Source organism: Chionomys nivalis, chromosome 2 (assembly GCF_950005125.1).
Source record: "Chionomys nivalis chromosome 2, mChiNiv1.1, whole genome shotgun sequence".
NCBI lineage: Eukaryota > Metazoa > Chordata > Mammalia > Rodentia > Cricetidae > Chionomys > Chionomys nivalis.
Window position 1 is genome coordinate 74,892,904 of NC_080087.1, and position 15,314 is coordinate 74,908,217.

Consider the following 15,314-nt stretch of genomic DNA (forward strand, 5'->3'; position numbering starts at 1 on the left):
TTGTTGGAGGAAGTGTGTCATCATGGGGTGAGCTTTGAGGCCTCCATCGCCCAAGCTTCACTCAGTGAGACAGATCACATCCTTTCGCTCATGAGTCAAGACCCAAGAACTCTCAGCTCCTTTTCTAGCACTATGTCTGCCTGCATGCTGCCTTGCTTCCTGTGATAATGATAATGAACTAAACCTCTGAACTAAAATAAGTGAGCCACCACAATTAAATGTTTTCGTTTATAAGAGTTGCAGCCAGTACTTGGGAGGCAAAGGAAGGCAGATCTCAGTGAGTTCGAGGCCAGCCTGGTCTACAAAGCAAGTTCCAGAACAGAGAGAACTGTTACACAGAGAAAACATCTTGAAAAACCAAAAAAGTTGTTGTGGTCATAGTCTCTCTTCATAGCAGTAGAAACCCTAACTAAGATACGATCCGAGGGCTAATCCTTAGCTCTATATAAATGGTGGCATAGACCTGTAATCCCAGGAATCTGGAGTTAAAGGCAGATAATTCTCCAGTGCATGTCAAGCTCAAGACCAGCCTGGGCTACATGGAAACCCATATGAAAGGAAGATCCAAGCACACTTTTTTACTTAAGGTTTCCCTAGGCAGAGTTCCGGGGGGGGGGGCGGCGGCGGCATTATGCATCATCCTATTCATTTTTAATCTCCAGCACCAAATGGAAACAGCACAGAACAGGTTCTTAGTTGCTACTTTAAGTCTGCAAAAATGAAACACTAAGAGGATATAGAAAGAGAAAATAAGGAAATTGAAATCTGAGTTAAAACTAATCAATTGTATAGTACATTTTAAAATAAAAATTAGGAGCCATAATTTTGATATAAAAAGGAAGTAAAAGTCAGGCGGTGGTGGTGTAGGCCTTTAATCCCAGCACTTGGGAGGCAGAAGCAGGCTGATCTCTGTGAGTACAAGGCCAGCCTGGTCTACAGAGCAAGCTTCCAAGACAGGCTCCAAAACTACACAGAGAAACCCTATCTCAAAAAACATAGTAAAAAAAGACAAATCGTAGAAAAGGCTTGTTTTAATTTATAACTTTTATTAAGTGTGTGTAGGTGTACATACTTGTGCACACCATGGTACATATGTAGTTAGAGGAAAACTTGAGTGTTGGTGCTCTCCTTCCACCATGTGGGTCTTGAAGAAGGAACCAGGAGAGCAGGCCTTGGCAGCAAATGCCTTTACCTGCCTTTATCTTACCGGATAAAGAGGACTCAATTTTAAAAGACTGAATATTCATACACTTTCAACTTCTGCACCTGGGAGGCAGAGGCAGCTGGATCTCTGTGCGTTCCAGACCATCAAGGGTTACATGGAGCCTATGCCTCAAAAAAAAAAAAAAAAAAAAAAAAAAAAAAAAAAATCCAAACAGAACCAAGGTTTATTATTCAAGAGAGCCGGAGAGATGGCTAGAGGTTTGGGTATGCTAGATGCTCTTCCAGAGGACCTAGATTCAATCCCAGCACCCTATAACCATCTGTCAGTCTAGTTCCAGCTGCGGTCAGTGGGAACTTGAAACCACGGCTGCACACTTAAGTTTATCTGGATTGCCTGGGAACATCTGCCATAGCCACAGGTTCACAAAAAAAGCTAAAAATTAAAAATCAAATTTATAACAATCTCATCCCAATGGTGATACGGTAGAATACACAATGGACTGTGTAAAATAGCTCAGTGAGTAAAGGTGCCCATAACATGAATTGGTAAGTTTGAGTTTTATCCCTGGGATCTAGGCAGGGAAAGTAGAGACCGGACCCCTCTTCAGAGTTCTTTTTCACTTTCCCTTAATCCAGTGGTTCTCAATCTTCCTAATGCTGACACCCTTTAATAGTTCATGTTGTGGTGATCCCCCACCATAAAATTAATCCACTGCTATTTCATAACTGTAATTTCACTGTTATCAATCATAATGTAAATATCTGATATGTAACCAACAAAGGGGATAGAGTACTACTGTCTATATTCTGTTTCTTTCTTTTTTAAATCTAGAGAGAGAGAGAGAATGAGAATGAGAATACCTGGACTGGTGAAATGACTCATCTGGTAAAGGAGCTTGCAACTAAACCTGATAACACAAGACCCACATTGTGGTGGGAGGAGAAAATGGATTCTTTTTTTTTTTTTTTTTTTTTTTTTTGGTTTTTCGAGACAGGGTTTCTCTGTGGTTTTGGAGCCTGTCCTGGAACTAGCTCTTGTAGACCAGGCTGGTCTCGAACTCACAGAGATCCGCTTGCCTCTGCCTCCCGAGTGCTGGGATTAAAGGCGTGCGCCACCACCGCCCGGCTAGAAAATGGATTCTTGCAAACTGTCCTGACTTTCCCCATGTGCGTACACACTCACATATACATAAGTAAATGTGTAAAAAAAATTTGAAAGCAAATTACTGAAAGCACAGTGTTGGGGCATGAGGATACAAAATAAACAGCTTTAAAGAATGCTATGGCTTACCTATGAGGCAAGGGAAGGTGGGAAGGAAACCTTACTGAAAGACAAAGGAGACAAGCCCATTTATGGGGCATGGAGACTATACAACACAGAACAGTCAGTTGGCCCAGAGTAGAGAAGGCAATGTCAGCTCCCACAGGGATGGTAGGCTTTGAGCAGGGTCTCTGGTAAAGATGAGATTTGCTAAGGCAGCTAAGGAGCATTTAAGGCAAAATAGGAGAATGATGAGGGACTTAGGTGAGGTCCAATGTGGCATTTTATACTGGGGCATGTCGTGACATGAGCCCAAGCACAGTCAACAGTGCATGTGTAACAGCGTGCTCACAAACTTTAGCTTGGCCATCACAATCTTCTCTCACCAAAGATTTCCACAGAAAACTTCAGCTCCAGGGGGATCCAACACTGTTGGCCTCTATGAACAGACTCTGCTCACCCCAGTCACATAACTAAAAACAAAACATTCACTAACTAACCAACCAACCAACAAACAAAAAACCAGGACTGGAATATGACTCAGTGGTAGAATGCTTGTTTGCCTAGTATGCATAAGGCCCTGAGTTCTACCCCAGCAATCTCCCACCCCCCCAAAGACAGAATGATGAGAGGAGAATGAGAATGGAGAAAAAGAACTTATGAATGAGGGGCAGGAGGGAATGGGACTTCTCAGTAGCAACCATCTAGAGCTCTGTCCACTGTGTGAAGGGGATTGCTTTCCCCTGAACAGCATATCAAGCTAAGAGTTTTCCAGAAACTCCCTTTGATGTATTAGCTGGCTCTAAGATACACTGTTATTCTTCCAGGGCTCAAGGTGTGAGAGACACTGTCCACATGGTCACAACTCCCCCCAACCCCCGCCATGCTAATATTACCATAAGGCCAAATTTTGGCAAGCCAGGATCTTAGGAAACCCTACAATCCTCAGATCTTAGCTATACATGAAGAACTGGGTTGGATCCTTAACCAAGACTTTTATGTAAGGTAACACATGCCCAGCACTTTACAGAGGTATATGGTGATGAAGTCTCAAGCTGACCATACCCATACGTCAACAGAGATGGATACATACGGGACTTAACCACAAGAACCTGTGTCTCCTCAGCTATACACAGCTGCTGCAGCATGATATGTAATAACAGACAAACACATACCTTTCAGCTGCCAGCTGATTAAATAATCTCATACATCCAAAGAAAGACTATGCAGAGGAAGGGAAGGCAGGGGAAAGAAAGGAGGGACTTATATAAGATGGGCTTAGGAGAGACCTGCAATCCTAACACTCAGAAAACTGAGAGCTTGAGATATTAGCACAGTTTGTCTCAAAAAAACCCATCATACAACTGCATTATGTCATTTCAATTTGCTATTTAAAAAAAAAACACAAAAACAAGAATGTGCATATGTAGAAATTTCTTTACAGGAAATTTGGAGAGATAAGCCAATAGTTAAAAGTGCACATTGTTCTCAGCACCCACAATGGGTGGCTCACAGGATATACTGAGCTGCTACACTCTGGGCCTCTCATAGTCATCTGAACATAAGAACTCTCCATCCAGTATCACCCTCTTCTGTTTTCTAACTCCTAGGGACTGCTAAATTGTGTCCTAGTCACTGTCTTTATCGAAAGAGACTCACTAAGTATCTTCACACACAAAAACCAAAGAATGATAGATCCAGAGCTAAGATTTGGATGTATTCTGACACAGACATAATCACCTTGCCACCATCCTTGTGACAATGATCACAAGTATCTAAGGTCACAGAGAAAGCCAACACCTCATCTATTCTAAACCAAACCTTTAATAACTCAAATCATACCCCCCAAAGATAAAAGAGAGAACCATTTGAAATGATTTCTGTTTTTCAGTGATGAGCAGGCAATCATTCTATAACTAAGCTACACACTCAGCCTCTCAGTGGTAGATTTTAAGCAGGAGGTTCTACCACTGAGCCATGCCTACAGCCTGTTATTGCTGGGATCTAGGCAAGCACTCTGTCACTGAACCATGCCTACAGCCCTACTTCCTAATTCAGCCTAACTTTCAATTCCTGATTCTACCTTCCAAGTGCCAGGATTACAGACATGTACATCATGCTTGGCTTTAAAAATCATTTTAAACGTGGAGTGCTAAGAATAAACAAGTGTTTCCTAAATGTTTAGAAACAGTTAAACATAGGATAGGCAGATGCCGTGGCATGTGCCTGTAGTCTAGTTACTTAGGAAAAGGAGGTAGAAGGATCCTTGAGTCCATAAGTTTGAGCCTAGCTTGGCACTCTAGTGAGTTCTTATCTCAAAAACTAAAACTTCAAGAAAACATAAAGTGAACATATTTGAGTCAACGAGATAGTCGGCAGATAAAGGTGTCTGCCAAGCTTGATGACCTGAATTCCATTCCTGGGATCCACAATACTGAAGAAGAGAATTGACTCCCTCAAGTTGTCCTCTGACCTGTACATGTATGTTGTGGTACTTTTGCAGTCATGCCCATGTATGGAATGGATGCCTTCTACTGGTTGTTCCCAGTTAGCTGTTCCACATTTTCCGTATGCTTAGGTCTATATGCAAGGTTTCCTTTTTCTTTATGTACTTACAAAAGAAAAAGATGGACTTGGGATGTAGATTTGCGGTACTGCAGCTTACCTAGTAAGTCTTTGTGCTTCATGCCCTGTACCACAAATGGGGGCTGGGGTCTGAAGGGTTACTGCATGTTAGTGACAGAACAATTTCTATTTTCTTGAAAAAAGGAAAAGAAAAAGATCACTCTAAAAATACAGTCTCTCTCCTCAAACACAGAAAGTATGAACCAGATTAGGAGATACATGACCATTGTCAAGAAGTTCGCTGAAAGGTAACCAAGGGATAGAAAAGAGCAGATACCTCTGAAACAGTAAATAACCCAATCATTATTATTATTATTAAAAGATCTATTACCACTTTCTTCTCATCTGTAATGTTTTCCAAACTGGGCAAACTTAATGTTAACACTTAAGAGCCTCCACTACCACCCATCTCAGCCAACTGTAAGAGCAAGTATGGAGGGGGCAGCTTGGGACAGACCAGAAGAACTGTATACAGAACCTGAGGAAACGGCTTAACAGACAAAAATCAAACCCCTAGAACTTATAAAAACAGCCAGATGAGCAGCAATGTGCATCTCTAAGTCTACCTCTACTTTGAGAGGAGATGTGGAGAATGCTTTGGTACCTCCCAGGCCACCTAGCCTGAAGTACATAGTACATCAGTAGAATCAGAGTTCTGTACCTCAGTAAGACAGGTGAGAATAGATTTCTGAAATTTGTTCTCTGACCTTCACATTCATGTAACAGTGCACATAGTGTGCATTCAAGCATATACAGAGAAGCTATGCTTAGGCACAAGCCTATAATCTCAGCACTTAGAAGAGAGCCTGTGGTAGGATTGACAAGTTCTTGTCTGTCAAAACCAGTAAGTAAAATCCTATTCAGTCCATTCCACGGCAGGAATTTCTACTTTGTTTTTCCTACTCTATCATCACACACCTCGTTGTTCTAACATAATAAGCTAGGGCCATGTTGAAAATCATCTCAGAAGACTTGTGGACATAGGGTCCTGTAACATCTTTTAGTTAGAAGAGAACACAGGCTTCTCTCTTCTCAGAACAGCCAGTTAGAAGTGAAGACCTCTTACAGACTAGGCTGCTCCATAAACAGTCTTGCTGTCAAAGTCCAAATGCTGGCTCCTGACAATCACAACAGAAGAAAGAGGCTCTCTGTTGTGGTTTTTGAAACCTGCAAAATAGATGCCAAGCACAAACACCAATTGTAGTTGCACTTATCAGGAGTGCTGGACCACGCACTAGAAAGGTCTCATTTCAACAAAACTGCTGCTGACGTGAAAAGATAAACTGTGTTTTGTTGTATTTTAAGTTGTCAGGAGGTCACTGAACTTAAATAGCTAAAGGATTTCAGCCAAGAGCAAAAGGACCCAAACCAGGGTGAAATCACAAGGTCTTGTGCCATCTCTGTTTGCAAAAGTGGGGTTCCATTATCCAATTCCCAAGTCATCTTTCATTTCAAACCAGTTCAGCAGCTGAGAGCCTGGCACTATACAAAAGAGTACTTTTATTTTTTCTGCCTGGGGTTCTCAAGTGTACACCTCACATCTTCATCCTTGTCTTGTTCTTCTGACTGTCGCCTCAATTCCCAATCCTGCTGACCCAGTTCTCTGCTGTGGTCATACAGGCACAATATCTCTTACTGAGGCTCTGGGGAGCTGGGGCTGAGGAGAGGCTTCAAGTGTTCTGACGCCTGTAGCAATCCTTTTGCTTCTGACCCCAAAACAATACCCTAGGCACTGGGAAACAACACAACATTTACGTTCTGACACTTGTGGAGCTGGAATGTTCAAGGTCAAACTGACAACTTAGTTTGTGCTGATGCCCTCCTCCTGTCCTGCAGAAGGCCTCCTTCTTGCTGTATCCACCCATAGTCAGGAGAGAGTAAGAACAGGTGGTGGATTCTTTCCGGTCTCTTCTTATGAATGGCAACAAACAAATACATAACCCACGTACAAAAAGAGAAGGGCTGGCTATATTAGTAGCCTGCCAGAATGGCGGATATGGCCATCAGACAGGATAAAGTGATGAACAATGATGTGGACACATGGCACCAAAAAGTGATTGTGTAAAGACATCCAACTTGGGCAGACCAGCTCTACTCTCAGGTTCAATCCAGCTGAGACTACAGGTCTGGGGGATGTCGACTAGCAATAAGGGGGACCAGGACCTCTGTGCCTTCTCTCCTTCCAGAGAAGGAACAGAACAGAGTGAGACACGTAGAAAGACAGCTACAGCAAGAGCCCTTGAGCCTTCTAGGGTCAGGCATTTCACACAATGGCAGAGTTGCTCTACTAGGAGGCCAAATTTCACCTCTCCACTCAAAGCCCTCAACCCTTCCTCAGAGTGCCCAGGGCTCTGAAAACAATATTCCAGTCTCAGGGCATTCCCACTTATAATCTCTCTGTCCAAAGGACATAGAATGGCTCCAGCTTTCACAACACTTTTACCCTTCTAAAAACTAATTCAGTCTAATGTAGTAGCACATGCCTGAAATCCTAGCACTTGAGGAAGAGGCAGAGACAGGAAGATCCTGAGTTTAGAGTAAGCCTGGGCTACACAGTGAGTATCAGACCAATCAGAGCTACACGGCAAGACCCTGTCTCAACAAACCAATCAACCAAAATATTAATCCATCCAAAAGCCTAGTTCCTCAACCTTTATTACCGGAAATATAGATTCTCAATCCAGAGAGTTCATATTCCAGGGGACAGGCTTCATTTATTTTCTCTGGAGTACTAACCATTGAGACCCTTCACATTTTACTTATTAAACATTGCCTCCTCTTGCTCAACTGTACCACATGCTACAGAGGGGCAAGGACTTGTGTCTCTTGTCCAGCAGTGAATGTCTAGCACCTGAACACGGCACTTGATATGAGATGCTCAATCTCTACTTGCAGAGCCTTCACTGCTCTGGGCCTCCTACTTTGACTCTCTGAAGCAGGCTAAGAAATTCACAAGAATGAGACAAAGTGGAGGCACGAGACCTTGGGGGGAAATCTAATTCCTAAGTTGAATGGTAGGCCTGGACAGCAGGGAGGATTATGAACAGAAGACCAAAATCCCAACTACAAGAGTAAGCAGCAAGAAGTTCAAAGTGAAATTTCACAGTATAGTTGTAATAGCTCCCCACTTACTGTTCTGAAGTTGACTGACCTAGGCAAGCATCTCACAAACAGAATTTCTGAGGGTCAGTCCTAAGAGGTAGGCTAGGTGGCTTTATAGACAGGAAGCAGTTCAGCCTACATACACAGGAGAACTGGAATCTTAAAGCAACTGCATAGGTTCCAGAGTCCATGTTGACCCACCCTGCTATAGTCTCCAGCAATTCAATAAGGAGTGTCCTTCAGGAAAGCTACTCTCTGTGGGGAGTAGCCTATTCTGGACTCTGAAAGCTGGCACCTCTGTGTAGGGGGCAGATAAGGGTGCAGTATCCTGGACAATGTCAACAGCAGCAACAGCAGCGGCAACAGCAATGAGCTTACTACTTATGGCCACTAGCTACTGTTACAAGGTCTGTAACATGAGTCATCTTACTGACTCAAAGTGCTTTCATTAGTTCCATTTTATAGCCAGGGCAGTGAAGGCAAGGCAAGGTTAAACATTTGTTAGTAAGCAGAAAAGCCAAGGCCTGGCTTGAGGTTCATCCTGTACAGAATATTCACTAGAGAAAAAACACCACCAAAATGTGCAGAATGTATAGCAGCCTCTGCAGCAGATCTACTGTTAATGACAGGAATATTCTGTGCCCTGCCCCCAGAGGGATGCTCAGTTGGCTCTGAGAGTGTTTGTTGCAAGGCTGTCTCCCAAAGGCCTCTGATCTAATGGCAAGAGTAGTTCCCTGAAGATGTTCCCATCAATTAGTAGTGAAACCTAAATCTGTCACACAGAAAGCACTCGACACATTTACCCAGGCAAATGAGCTCGGGGAAGGTCACAGTTCTGAATCTTTCTTTTTATGGAGGAGCTGAGGGTTGCCTCTGGATAGAGACATAATACTGAACCACATACACAAGTGCTTAGTGAGTGACAGAAGTGTGGTTGCGGGTCACTGGTTTGGCTGAGCTTGCTTCCTAACTCGTCTTCCCACACCACCTGAGAGCTGACCAGTCTGTCTTGCAGTCTTGGTGAGACCTATGCATCACGGTGAAGTGCCAGGGGAGAGTGTCACTTATCTCTTTCATATATAGGCAATATTTAAGCTGAGATCAATGGCTGGGCAAGCAGGACCCTGGGATCAAGATTATGTGAATCAGTCTGAACTGAAAACCACAGAGAGCCACAGTAAAGAGAGTTGCTGCAGTGCACAGGTAGAAACATTCATTCAGGTACTACAGGAATGTGGGTCATTGTGGTATCCCCATCCTCATCCCTGATCCTAAATATAAATATAAAAACACTAAAGCTTCAAAAAAAAAAAAAAAAGTAAAAAAAAGTAACACTGAGCAGTGGTGGTGCACACCTTTAATCCCAGCACTCAGGAGGCAGTTTGAGACCAACCTGGTCTACAAGAGCTAGTTCCAGGACAGGCTCCAAAGCTACACTGAAACCCTGTCTTGAAAAACAAAAAACAAAACAAAAAAAACCCCCAACAACAACAAAAAGTAACAACAGATTTGAGGCCCACCAGTTATGTGAATAGAATGGTTTCGGTATTATAATTCAGGATTTCAAACACTGTCATGAAATCACTTCACTATGCCCAACAATGGCTGCCTGCCATGCTTGCTACAAGGCTAGGGACTGGGTACCTCTCAGAAAGTAACCCAATTAAGAAATGATTAGCAGATGGGAACACTGAGTATCATCCTATCCCCACCTACTCTCGGAGAACAAGGTTGGAAGTCACAGGAAGGTTTGGTCTCACAGATTACTCTATGCCAAGAGAAACATTAAGTGGCTAGAGATGAAGCTGTATCAGAGTCAGGGAACAACTGTCATGGCAAGTGCCAGGTGCTGAGCATCTGGGACGCACTAGTGAATGAAGGGCCCCTGAAAGCTCCCTCATAGGTCCTGTGATATACAGCATAGTCATTTCCTGAACCACAGGAAACTTTGATTCAAATCTGACTGAGACATAGGCTTTGAAATTTTATTTAACCAACCTGGACAATTCCAAATTTAAGCCTTACTCTGAACAGGTACTCTCAGAACAATGTTCTAAAAGTGACCTCTCACCCTACTCCCAGACACATAAACTGTGCAAAACTGAATACTCCTACTTCCTGTCATGAAGCAGGGAATTCAATTAACTTGGCCAGTATTCTCTGTTACTTAGGAGTCACACAGGCTCCACAAGGGAGCAGTGACTCTATGGCCTCAACCTATTTTTCACACAAATGAAACCAAGGGCCAAGGAGGGCATAGGACAGAAAGACAGGCCCAGCCTCCCCACTGCACAGTGACTCTCATGGAGGTCCCAGAGCAGCTGTGGTAGTAACATGCCCTCTTCCAGGCTTTCCATGTAACAAGAGCTGAGAGGGTGAAAATCTAACACCCTATTAGCACAGCAAGCAAAGAGGCTGACCCTGAAGCTGCCTAACAGCATCTGCAAATCAATGTGAGAGCTCTTCTAACTACTGGCCACAGTAGCCTCAGCACAATGTAATTTCAGGCAACATGAAACAAAGGTAAAGGAACTGGTTATAAGGAAAACAAGAACAAACCAAAATCAATCTGCACTCATGACATGCCAAGTTATCCTAAGGAGGAAAACATACTCAGAAAGAGCTTCAATAGAAGGTGGGTTATAAATAAAATAGCAGGAACGACAGTTTTCACATGAGAACGCCACAAGCCCAGCTGGTGTACACTTGCAATCTCAGCACCTGGGAGGTGGAGGCAGAAGGATGAAGAATTCACAAGTTCGTCCTCACTGAAGTAGCAAGTTCAGGGCCAGACTGGGCTCCAGGAGACCCAGCCTCAAAAACAAAACAAAACAAATGACAACAAATCCCACAATTTTTAAAGGTACTGGGATGGATTAAGTTGTCCTGACTTGCATACTGTTAAGTCTTATCATAAGCTTCTACTCTGTTGTCCATGCTCCTGTTTGGCTGTGCTCTGGTTAGGCTGAGAGGTGGGTGGATGGGTAGCATCATGAGCCCTGAGGCTGGGGTCTGAGCTCTCAAGCCCTGCCTCTGAAATGCAAAGTGCAGTACACTATTTTATCTGCCAGGGTCATGTGTCAGGGTATCAATATGCAGGAAACAGATGAGGAAACTGGGATATAAGTTCTTTTGAGATTGGTCTGCTCTGACAAAGGTTGATAGGATGTTGTTTCTGCTTGTCTGGACTCTATACTGCAGTTCCTCACATGAGTGAAGAACAAAGACATGAGAGGCTAATGACAGCACCCATTTTCCTGAAGTAAAATCTAATCATTCAACACAAGCCTACAGAGCTCTTACAAGTCCATGTCACAGATGTGTTCTGCTTGAGGGGGAAGCACTGGTCCTGTGCCCACTGCAAGCTGGGAACTTACTTATCCAAGACCACACTCTGAAGAGGTCATACGTAGTGCTGAAGTGGGCTGAGTGATGAGAGGTCCAGACAGTACTTTACATCAAAGTTACTCTGTAAGGCAACTGTCTACACACTTCAGAAAAGGTAATGGTGGCAGTAGGAGTGGTGGAGTGAGGATGGAATTGAGTGTTTGCATCCTAGAGTAAAAAAATTCAACCATAACAGACAGTTAAAAGTCAGCTGAGCAAATTCAAACATGGACTAAACATAAAATAACACTATCAGTATCATCAAGGGTAATGTTTTTCTTTCAGGTGCTGAAGGTGGAAGCCAGTGTTCATGTTGAGCAGCTAAGCAGGTGCCTGAGCACTGAGATCTACCCCAGCCTTGGCAGACACTGCTTTCTTTTTAAAAATCTATTACTACTAGTGCATGTGTGAGGTTACATGTTTGTACTGTGGAGCACGTGTGGAGGTCAGGGACTTTTAGTAGGTGGTTTTTACCTTCTACCAGTGAAGGTCTTGCCAGGGCCCTGGTGAATATTCTTAAAGTGACAATGCCAGTATAGCCAATGAAGTATGAAGCTTCTTTCAACTTTTCAATAGCTTCAAACTGGCAAACCAAGAGAAAAGGCAGTGGTGGTGGTGGGGAGGGGGGAGTTACTGGTGTGGTGACACACACCTGTAATCCTAGCAAAGAGAAGGAAGCCAGTCTGGTATACAGACCAACATTCAGGATGTAAAAAACAAACAAAACAAAAACCCCCAAAACCCAAACAAACAACAATGAAAAACTCAAACTGAATTCACTTTGGTGATATGGGAGTCTCCTCTGTATGTTGCGAATACCACTGGTTAATAAAGAAACTGGCTTGGCCTTATAGGGTAGAACAGAGCTAGTTGGGGAGTGGGGGGGACTAAACAGAATGCTGAGAGAAAGGAGGCGGAGTCAGGGAGAAGCCATGGAGCCACTGTCTGAGACAGGCGTGCTGAAACTTTGCTGGCAGGCCATGACCTTGTGGTGATGTACAAATTAATGGAGATGGGTTAAATTTGGATGTAAGAGTTAGCAAATAAGGGCTGGAGAGATGGTTCAGAGGTTAAGAGCATTGCCTGCTCTTCCAAAGGTCCTGAGTTCAATTCCCAGCAACCACATGGTGGCTCACAACCATCTGTAATGAGGTCTGGTGTCCTCTTCTGGCCTGCAAGCATACACACAGACAGACTATTGTATACATAATAAATAAATAGATATTTTAAAAAAAAAGAGAGTTAGCAAATAAGAAGAAGCCAGAGCTAATGGGCCAAGCAGTGATTTAAATAATATGGTTTCTGTGTGATTATTATGGGAGTCTGGGTCGACAAGCAGCCTCCTACAACAAAAACCCTTATGTGGAGCTGGGCCGTGGTGTGGCACATCTTTAATCCCAGAACTCAGGAAACAAGAGGCAGGTGGATCTCTGTGAGTTTGTAAAACATCTTGAAAAAAAAAAAAAAAAAAAAACAACCAAACAACCAAACAAAAAGCCCTTATATGGTAGCTACAGCTGGAGCCTGGGTCCTCTGAACAGAGACTCTGGTATGGGTTTTTACAAGATGGTCAGTGAATTCCTGATAAGGAGACTTGGTGAATACAATCTCTTTCCAGAGGTCAGGGGTCAAGTAGCTGTAGGTCTCTGAGATGGCATCAAAGGTGACCTTGGCAAAGTTGCCCAGGGTGACAGCGAAGTCTCTGGCTGATGTGCAGCAGTCATTAATACTGGCCATCATCAGTAACTTCTTGGGCACAGGAGCAGAGATTATGCCAGTGCCTCTGAGTGAAGGGATGAAATATACCAACACAAAGTCACAGTGGCCTGTCAAGATTCAGGACTCTTGGAGCATGGCTATGTTCCAGGCACCACAATCTATGCCACTCATGTGGGTCTCCCTAAGCTCTGTGGTCCCTCCACGAGACAGGCTAGTTATTAGTGCTCACAATGCAGTGATGAACAGATGACAGAGCTGAGATTCTGATCCAAGCAAGGCCATGTGTTCAAAGGTTTATCAGGATCCCATAATACCTCTACTAATTATTATGCCTCTTTTTTTGACACAGGGTCTCACTGTGCAGTTCTGGCTGGCCTGAACTCAGAGAACTTCCTGCCTCTACCTCTCAACTGCCAAGATTTAAGGTGTGAAGCACCCCACTTGGACCCTGCTTCTTAAACACACAAGGAGATGACGCTTCACAATCAGCAACAGCAGCTGCTTCTACAACATTGCAGTAAGATACAATGCAGTTAGGCAATCTGTATTTCAAACCAGTTGTACAAAATGTATAGTTTTGTTGTCAATTAAAGTAAGTAACTTTTAAAAAGGCACACTTTCAGAGTTTAGGGGCTGAGGAATATACACATAAAACAATGTCTTACTTAACATAAAGACCTAATAGTCTTTCATATGGGCTGGAGGGGTCAGTAGTACAACAAGGAAGAATGGTGAGGCTTTTCTACATCAGGATCACATAAGCAGGAAGGTCTTGGAAAGAGATGATGGTGGGGAAGCAGAAATGAATGGGTGGGGACAGAGGCAAGAGATGATGTAGATCTAGCAGGCCTGGGATGAGATCAGATGAATCAGTGATGCAATCTGGTGGAGTTTGCAGAGCAGCAGCTTGGCTTGACAGTGACTGAAGGTGGACAAGCGTCAGGGTTGAAAAGGATTAAGAGGACACAGAGTCTCATGTTTGTGTATGTTCTGGAGGTGTGAAGAATGAGACACAGGACCTTGCACAAGCCAGGTAAGTGCTCTAGTATTGAGCCACACACCTAGCCCACGCCTCTCTATTTTCCGCCTTAAATTTTATTTATTTTATGTGCATGGGTGTTTTGCTTGCATGTATTATCTACATACATGCAATGTTTACGGGGCTAGAAGACAGTGCTCCAGAAGGTATTTTGGAAGGTTGTGAGCTGCCATGTGGATACTGGGACACTCATAACTGCTGAGCATTGCCTCAAGCCTTCCAAATCTATATTCTTTTTTTCCTCCTCCTCCTCTTGGTAGGGGTGGGTTGAGACAGGGTCTAACTGTGTATCCCTGGCCTCACAGAGATCTGCCCGTCTATGCCTCCCTAGTGCTGGAATTAAAAGTGTGCACTACCCTGCCTGGCTCCCAAGTCTACATTCTTAAGCTCAACCAACAATGCTTGGGAATCCACACTGACAGGAACCTACAACACCTCCTCCTCAAAGATCCCTGAAAGTAGCTAGGAGAAGAAAGAAAGAAACAATAATGTGAAACTGGAAGGCAAAGAGACATGTAAGAGCCCTAAGTCAGTAAAATGAAGCACCCACACAAGCAAAACTGTACTATCTTAAGAACATAAAAACTTAAGGCAACTTCTCTTTTTGTATCTCACACTGTTCTATGTACAAAAACCCAGTCACATGATCACAAGATATTCAAGCACTATGATTGTTTTCTTACCTCAGAGCAGAAACCCTACCTGTACATGAGTCTTAGATGCCCAATCAGAATGCCAGGATTGGTAACAGTCTCAAATATTTGTTCCTATTATTAAGTGTAATATGTGTTCCATATAAAGCCCTTACTCTGACCTCATGCAATCTACAAACCCACAAGGGGACACAAAACAACACAAACTACCAAAAAACTAACCACACGCTAAAGCTATGTGAGGATAGGTCTGAGGACAGGTCTGAGGACAGAACTGCTCCCACATATTTTAAGTCTCCTTAGTGCCACACTAGCCTCCCGATTGAAGCTTCAGTGGTCAGATCACCCAGCGCCTTTCTGTTAA

The 15,314-nt window shown here is 43.5% G+C and overlaps 1 protein-coding gene across 1 annotated transcript in view; it reads right to left on the reverse strand.

The window, feature by feature from the left end:
* The window catches only part of Arhgap35 (Rho GTPase activating protein 35), a 116,412-nt gene that overhangs the window by 31,209 nt on the left and 69,889 nt on the right, over positions 1-15,314 (reverse strand). The gene's annotated exons all lie outside the window — the stretch shown is intronic.